Source organism: Tenebrio molitor, chromosome 3 (genome assembly GCF_963966145.1).
Source record: "Tenebrio molitor chromosome 3, icTenMoli1.1, whole genome shotgun sequence".
Classification (NCBI taxonomy): domain Eukaryota; kingdom Metazoa; phylum Arthropoda; class Insecta; order Coleoptera; family Tenebrionidae; genus Tenebrio; species Tenebrio molitor.
The window spans coordinates 9,853,711-9,862,861 of NC_091048.1; the positions used below are offsets into that span (position 1 = coordinate 9,853,711).

The 9,151-nt window shown below is 36.3% G+C and overlaps 1 long non-coding RNA gene across 2 annotated transcripts; it reads right to left on the bottom strand.

The window, feature by feature from the left end:
* Window positions 1-3,457: 3,457 nt before the first annotated feature.
* Window positions 3,458-4,264, bottom strand: LOC138127072 (uncharacterized). Of its 2 annotated transcripts, XR_011158087.1 has the most exons (3): window positions 3,881-4,264; window positions 3,736-3,827; window positions 3,458-3,628 (listed from the first exon to the last, which is right to left on the bottom strand). It is a non-coding gene; the product is annotated as an uncharacterized lncRNA (long non-coding RNA). The 2 variants fall into 2 exon arrangements; XR_011158086.1 differs by having other exon boundaries at window positions 3,736-4,264.
* Window positions 4,265-9,151: the final 4,887 nt, after the last annotated feature.

Genomic DNA, 9,151 nt, shown 5'->3' on the forward strand with positions numbered 1-9,151 from the left:
TACCCTTTTGAGGTGATGTCACGATTTCCTTCCTCGCTTTCTCTTTATTGAAACGACAGAAACAGAAAAAAACAAAAAAAAAAGGCACGTTTATTTATTGATGGTCACTTTGAGGTATATATTCGTATGAAGAAAATTACAATTAAAATTCGAAATTCATAAAATAATTATGGTAAATTATATGTTTTTAATTTGTTGTAGCCAATTTAGGGCGTCTTCGGTAAGTAGATGTAGTTTGGAGAAACCTTGCTGGAATTTAGTAAGGGGACATTCTTCCACAATGTGTTGGATGGTTTCTTTTTCTGCACCGCATTCACAAGAAGGGTTTTCACGAATGTTCCAGTGAAACAACATATTATTGCATTTGCCATGCCCGGTTCTAAAACGATTTAATTTACACCAGATTTTCCTAGGTAGGTCAAATCCCGGAAGTTGTTTTGTAGGATCCTCAATTAGATTTTTATTGAAAATATCTACGTCTTGCCAGGCTGCTTTCCAATAGTCAGATTTGGAAAATGGTTCCATGAGAAATTCTTCTTTCCAAAGTGGTTTACGCGATTTTAATCTAAAGGGTGGTAAATTTGCCATGTCTTGTGTTATGGAGTACATGTTCGGTGAATTTTGAAATTTATCCCAAATTCGTTTTGTTACGTATTTTCTTCTAATATCGTACGGAATAATGTGCGCTAGGACATGTAGCCATGGTGTTGGAGTAGATTTTAAAGTACCCGTTATTATTCGAAGTGTGGTATTCAATTGAGCATCTATTTTGTTCACGTGTGCACTGTTCTTCCAGACAGGGCAACAATATTCTGCCGTTGAATATACTAGAGCTAGTCCTGTGATACGTAAAGTGTGTGCATTCGCTCCCCAACTTGTGCCTGCGAGTTTATGTATAATGTTGTTTCTCGTTTTCAGTTTCTGTCGTAACTTTTCGATGTGTAATTTGAAGGTTAGAGATGAATCAAGAGTTACTCCTAGATATGTCGGAGAATAATTATGCTTAATTGTAGTTTCGTTAAAGACTACTTTCAGTTTTCTATTTTTCTGGTTGTTTACGAGATGGAAACAGCAAACTTCTGTCTTTTGAGGATTTGGGCAAAGTCGCCATTTTGTGAAATATTTATTCAAAGGTATTAAATCTTCTGACAGTCGGTTTTCTACATTTTCAAAATTCTGATGTTGGTAAGCCATTGCTAGGTCGTCAGCATAGATGAATTTTCGGGAATTTGTTGGGGGTAAATCACTTGTATATAAATTAAATAAGATTGGTGACAATATTGAGCCTTGAGGTAAACCATTGTTGAGAAATCGAAATTTACTGCTTTTGTCTTCAACGAAAACCCTGAATTGACGGTTAGACAACATATCTTCTAAGAGTGAGACCATTTTTCCACAAGGTATAACATTATACAATTTATGTATTAGTCCATCTTTCCAGACGGTGTCGTAGGCTGCGGTGAGATCAACAAAAACAACTCCAGTCTTTAGACGTTTTTGAAAGCCAGATTCGATATAAGATGTTAGGGCCAGCACCTGGTCACAGCAATTTCTGTTTGGTCTAAAACCTGCTTGCTCTATTGGAAGATGTTCTTCTATTATTGGTGAAATTCTATTGTAGATAAGCTTTTCCAAAAATTTATGACATACGCTGAGTAGAGAGATTGGTCTGTAACTCGAAGCTTCATTGGCGGGTTTTCCGGGTTTTAGTATGGCAATAACTTTTGCTTTCTTGAATTCATTTGGTATTTTACCTGTTGAAACTATGTCATTAAAAAAAGACCTAAGCCAGTTTAAACCTATTGGTCCCAGGTGTGAGGTTATTTTATGCTTCTGTCCATTTGACAATTTTTAATTTCTTTCACTTATTACATTGATTACAAACATAACCTTTCAAAGCAATTGTCAACAAATTTGACACATTTATAGTTATTAATGATCAATTCAAATTTGTTTCTGATCCTAGCTCGAACATACGTAAAGTTACTAGATAATGACGTCATCGCAAAAGGGTAAAAATTGGACTATAGTAGAGAGCCCGTTCGCCGGATTTGTCCCCTTGCAATTTTGTTTGTGTTTTTTTTTTAAATCTCGCGTTTATATCAACCATCAAAGGACCCTACAAGGCCAACATCCGTACAGGAACATACCCGCTGCTATGTCATGGCTAACGCTAGAAATGGGCTTATTCACTTATTCAGTGTATCGCACCTGTATCTAACTAATTATGCATTTAAGTACAGTCGATGGACAAATAAAACTGGGACAAAAATGACAATCACATAAGTCAAAATTTACAAATTTGCATCGTTTAATTACGGCTTTATCACAAATAGGTTAACTTTGGAATGACATATTGTATATACACTGACAAATATATTGACAATTCAATGGTCTGATTTACACAGATTAAATTTTAAGTGTCCCAGTTTTATTTGCCCACCGACCGTACGTCAACTGTCTGTAATTATTCAAATGCTACCCCAAGTAATGCTACGTCGCGGGGGAAGTTGTTTTAGGGTTGAACATTTATTGCTGTGCGGCATACCTAACCTCGAAACTATCAAACAAAAACAAGTGAACAGTGCGTCCAAACCATGAAACCAACAAACCAGTGGAACAAAATCTTCATCTACAAAATGTTTCCAACAAACACGCATGGGCTTAGTAATTCTCTTTCCAATTTTTAATTTAATTTTCCATATTTTCTTCCCGTCAGATGTTGACTGTATCCCAACCAAACTCATTAAAATAGTCCGTTTATGGTGATTGTTAATTCCGGATTATTTTTATACAGTGAATTTTTTTTACAATGAACCATAGAGATTTACAAGTAGTAGTAGTAGTAGTAGTCCTTTATTTCGTGTCAATGGTGTTTCTATTGCCAATTTCAAAATTATTTTTCCGACATGAAATAAAGTTTACACCATGTCAATCCCTATGGTTCATTGATAAAAAATTCACTGCATAGTTAGTTACAACTCGGGACACAGCAATTTGCTCTACTACTCATTATACTCTCACTTCTTGCAAATGAATTTACCGAAAAAACTTAATTTTTCAGAACTCAATGAATTGTCGTAAATTCATGGGAGTTTTCATTTTGATCTTAATAAAAAAACTTCATTCAATTCAGCTAATAAGTTAACACAACATTTATTGATTCTGAGGCGGTACGAAGTTCGCCTAAGGTACTAGATCAACACACTACGTATAGAGGTACCGCCATTCCATTCCTCGCGAGAGTGGATTGTAAGATAAAGATATCAAATGCAAATTTCACAAGTGAAATAAGGAAGACAATAGTTTTGGGGATTTTTTAAATTAAATAATGGCATTACTACAATGTCAAAAATATGTTAGCTTATGTCGCCCATTATTAATCAAAATTTTTTAACTGAAATGTTTTACTGGTTGCAGATATCTTTTTAATTAAAATTTACAAAAACACCACTAATAAAACCCAAACAAGTTACCAAATTTTTAATCGTTTAAAAATACAATATCAAAATATATTTTGAACTGCTCTTCTCATTCCCATATTTTTACTGTCACATTTTGCGGATCTTTCAGGTTTCAATCGCTGAAAATCTTCAGTCCAAAAGAAGTCATCTTTACTAAAATGTTTCTGCAAATTAAAATAATATTAAGTATACGAGTACTATAGCCACATACTTATATCACCTAATATAAGAAAAACTAAATCTTTACTTTATTATGTATGTAGATACTTACACAGCAGATTTGTAGTTCACGGTTGGAGCACGAACTCACAGACAGTCTAAATTATTTTAGCCACTGTTCCCTCCGTACTCTGTTTTTGACTCCTAATATGAAATTGCTTGTTACTGTATATAAGTATATGTAACGGGTGTCTTACCGTTTGAAACATAAAAGAATTTAAATCCATTTTTTTTAGAACTTGAACAGCCGCTAACACTAGCTAACACAACACTTGTTACTGACCATGTTAAAGTATTAAAATAAACGCAAGTAACTGAACCACGTTAAAAGATGTAACGAGAACAAAGAAATAAATGACAATACTTAAACACAAACGAAAACTGTAACGAAATAATAAGTTAGATGAATCTTGAACTAGGATTATTAAATATGCAGCAGAATAATGACACTAGTTTTTGTCAAATTACGTCAAATCATTTTTAGATGGTGTTTTTTTTATCCCCAGTTTGAGTGGATTGTGCGACAAGGACAGGCATAAAAAATCACTGATGGCGGTACCTTTATACGTAGTGTGTTGATCTAGTTACCTTAAGTTCGCCGGGTTAGCTAGTATACAGGCTGATTCACGTAGCCCGTTCATTAGAAACTTTTTGATTTCCCAAAATCATATTAATATGAAAATTGGTAGTTGAATATAATCGATTACTCCAAGTTCAAATGAAATATTTTCAAAATGGTGGCACTTCCGGAAATACCGGAAATCGATACCATCTTTGTTTTTTTAAATAGAAAGGCCCCATTTTGAATTCACATTTAGATTCTACGTTAACTTTTGAGTTTAGTACGTCTTTTTGTCAATACTTATCTGTCATCGTTTTTGACCTATATCATCTTTTTTGCAAAAAAGTGAGGTTGCAGGGCTTCATTAAAAAAATTATAATTCCTGAACCATCAGAAATAAATAATTTATTTTTACTTTACTGACTTGCCAAAGATTTGTCCGCTTTTTTGCGCTATCAACGACATGTTTTTTTGTGTTTCATACGCCTACTGCAATTTTTTAAAATTGATAATCTAAAAATGTCGATAACTTCATTTTTTTAAATGGCAACTATCGTTTCTGATACTAGATAAAAATGTAAAATTACATTTTAAGGCCACTTTTATTAACATTATGTATGCCTATTTGCAGCCGTTTAGGCGTAATTTCAATTTTTTGAATAAAATATTCTTTTTTATGAGCAATTGTTTTATTTGAATTTTTATTCAAAAATAGCATTGCAATAAATATGAGATAACAACAAAACAATAAAAAAATAAGCAAATTAACAAAACATTTTAATGTAAATGATTTCATTGAAAATATTTTTTTGTTAATTTGCTTATTTTTTATTATTTCGTTGTTATCTACTGTTTATTGCATGTGATTTTTGAATAAAAATTCAAATAAAACAATTGTTTGATAAAAAAAAAAGAATATTTTACTCAAAAAATCGAAATTACTCCAAAAGGGCTGGGAATAGGCATACACAATGTTAATAAAAGTAGGCTTAGAATTAAATTTTACATTTATATCTAGTGTCACAAATGGTGGTTGCCATTTAAAAAAAATGAAGTTTTTGACATTCTTTGATTAGCAATTTTGAAAAATTTTAGTAGGCGTATGAAACATAAAAAAATTTCAGTAATGGCGGAAAAGATCGGCCAGGTCTTTAGGAATTCAACTAAAAAAAATCAATTATTTATTTGCGATGGTTCAAGAGTTATTAATTTGTTAATGAAGCCCTGCAACCTCGCTTTTTCGCAAAAAAGATGACATAGGTCAAAAACGATGACAGATAAGTGTTGGCAAAAAGACGTTCTAAACTCAAAATTTAATGTAGAATCGAAATGTGAAGTCAAAATGAGGCCTTTCCATTTAAAAAAATTAAGATTGCGTTGATTTCCGGTATTTCCGGAAGCGCCACCACTTTGAAAATATTTCATTTGAACTTGGAGTAGTCGATTATAGTCAACTACCAATTTTCATATTAATATGATTTCGGGAAATCAGAAAGTTTCTAATGAACGGGCTACGTGAATCAGCCTGTATAAATAAAAATGAATGTACTTATCAAACTGCCTGTTGTCTCTGTAGTATTCACAGATTGTTGGATACATTTTAGGGCTGAATAGTATGGCCAATTTGAAATATAGACTTCATCAAGACCCTCGCCACTTTTCTTCTTTTTTATTTTTTTTTACTTCCTGCATAAATTGACTGCGTAGATTATGCAATTTTCTGGTTATTTCTCCACAATCAGTGTTGAATTTTGTTGCAATGGTTTGTAAAGTCGCTTGTTTTTTAGTGCGGTCCCGGTAATTAGTGGAGTGAACATCCCACCATAACTTTTTGTTTTCCATCATCTTCACAAAACACTGTAGACTGAACTCGCGGCAATATCGAAATCAATTGGAAGTGCTGTGAGAATTTGCACGACCGTTGTTAGACACGTTCAGATTTGCAAGCGTAATTGTAGGGCGAGAACTTCCGCAAGTTTTAGGAAGCCTACTCACCGAGCTGTTTACATTAACGACAGTACTGTCAGACAGCAACTCGCGCGAATTTTCTCGCCAAAGTAAACATACCTTTAGGAGAGCCCTCCTTTGTGCGCTGATCAGCACTTCCGTATTGTATTTCAGGACCTCGGCCCACACTGATGCCCAGTACAGCAACTTGCTCTGGACGACTGCAGCGAGGAGCCTTCTCCTGGAACTACGGGCGCTCTCGACGTTGGGCATTATGCGGCCAAGTGCGGCGGCCAAATTCCCTGCCTTAGCGGCTGCCTCTTTCACATGGGCCCCAAACGTCATGTTACGGTCCAGTTGTACTCCCAGATATCTGAGGGACCCCCTCTAAACGATCTCTTCCCCACCCATGTGGAAAGTTACTCTCCCAGGTCGCCTCTTCCCGGTCAGCAAGACCGCTTCCGTCTTTCGCGCGGCCAGGCGCAACCCTGCTCCGCGCATCCATTTCAGGGCTCCGTCCACCAAGTTCATCAGATCGTCTGTGGTTGCCGCCATTGCCATCACGGCCAGGTCGTCTGCGAAGGCCACCAACCTCACACCAAATCCATCGGCCAATTTGATAGTCATAGTGTCTTTCGTAAACACCTGACCTTTGGACTTCAAAAGTTGATACAGCGTCTTCCGCCCGCAACACTTTGTTTAGCCGCAGTATCAATCAGACCGGTACCCTGTGATCCGAGTATGTTAATCGAAAACAAAGGTCGCGATCGCGGGTACACGAGTAGTTCGCTGTTCCTTTTCGAATTGAACACACAGAATTCTGTCGATGAGCCGGGTGTCGAGCTACATTGTGGGCAATTTGATTTGACGTAACCGATTTTCCCGCATCCAAAACATTTGGTTGTAGAGGACGATGCAGTTTTGGCTATTTTCCTCGGTGCCATCGCTTTCGTCGGGGTCAAGGGTTGCGTTGCAGCTGAGGAACTTCGCTTTGCCAATTTTTGACACACCTCCTTCGTGTGACCAGCATTTTTACAGTACGCAGCTGTTTTTGGTTCATTGATGGGTTCACGTTTCTCGGCGAATGTTTCTTCTACCGCACGAGCCAAATCTAGCAGTTGTGTGAACGACGTTATCTTGTCACGAGGAATTCTTTCTCGGATTCCGACGTTCAAAAGGCCATACACCATGTCCAATTGCATTTCCTCAGATAAAGTACCAGAAGGTAGATGAGACAAGATAGCACGAGCTTTGGGACAGTGGAGTGAATAGGGGTGCTGGATGGGTAAGAAACTGAAAGAAAATGATGTTAAAAAGGTGCGAAATATAAATTGAAGGTCGTTTCAAGGTCAGTTGAAGGTCAGTCAAGGTTAAAGCAAGATAACCGCAGACGCCGTAGAATACGTTGGGACCTATTCCAATGTCGAACGCGACCTTCAACTGTCCTTGCAATTACCTTGAAATTAACGTATTTCGCACCTTTTTAACATCATTTTCTTTCAGTTTCTTACCGATCCAGCACCCCTATTCACTCCAATCCACTGTCCAGTTAGTGTGGGGGCATTTGCACAAGGTTTGAGTGGTGGGAGACGATGTAGGAGGACGCTCTAAGGGGTCTGGTCAGAAAAAATGCGAAAATTCGACCGGTAACTAAAGTAAACAATTACCTAATTTTTAAATAAAATGTACCTTATGAATTATAAGGAGAATTTATACAGGCTGTTCCGTAAATAAACGGCAATCGCCTGGGCGGTAACTGAAGGGAGCACGAGGAATGTTATTTTGTTGGTTTCCTTATACATACAGAAGACTTTCGTTTAAGTATTAGTAGGCTTAAAATTTGACCAATACTAAGATAATCCATAAATCGGTTTTGAAGAATGTATCAAGTTGTCGACGCTCGATGGCAGCAAACAATTATGGCCCAACGTTTTACGTTCCATGAGTATGCAGACATACGCTTACTGTATGGTGAAGTGCACCAAAACAGCTTGGCGGCAAGGCGAAGATACCAACGGATGTTTCCAAATAGAAGAATTCCACATAGGAACGTATTCAAGAGAATTGACCAAAAGCTAAGGGAATTTGGGCATCTAAATTTCAACAATTTGAATAGGGGAAGACCTCGAAATGACGACCATGTCGAACGGATGATGAAATTTTGCAACTTGCCCAAGAAAATCCTAATATAAGTATGCGGCAACTTAGTCGCATTGTTGGAACTTCAAATACCACCATCTAGAGAACCTTACATAACGAAAACATGCATCCTTACCATTACACACTACTGTATTAAAAAAAATCCTTTTACATGTTGAGACGCTTACATCTCCAAATAAAATACCTACTGCTGAATATGTTAAATCTAGTTTCATTTTCATAAACACGAGAAGAATTCGATCTTTAACTGATAAACGTTGTGAACGTTCCTGTTTGTGAAATTTACAGAATAACTTAATTAATAAATTAAATATAGTAAACGTGGCAATTCCTGATAAAACATTTAGAGCTTTGTCAGTTTTTACATAATCACTCACAAAGAATAAACTATTAGTGTTATTAACCTGGACTTCAACATCTCTTTTTCCAAGCGAAGTTTAGCTATCGGTTTGAGTGCCAACACTAACAAAAACCTTATTGACTTACTATCCCTCCGCCACCCGGCGGCACGGCAATTTTGCCGGAGTACATACACTATTACGGATATTACTATCAAGTAACAGTGCAGTGCTTATCAACATAATTACCGGCGTCTCGTCTCCGCATTTTGACTTTGTTGTGTATTATGTTCTGTGTCAATGTTAAGGAATTTCCTCACGATATGACATGAGTATAATAATATACCTTTTTGAATTTCAACTACCAATGTGTTCCGTAAATCCAGAATTTTTAAATTTTTAAAAAGAGATTGCGGTACTATTCCCGTTGCTGAAATTATAAGTGGTAAAATCGAATTTTT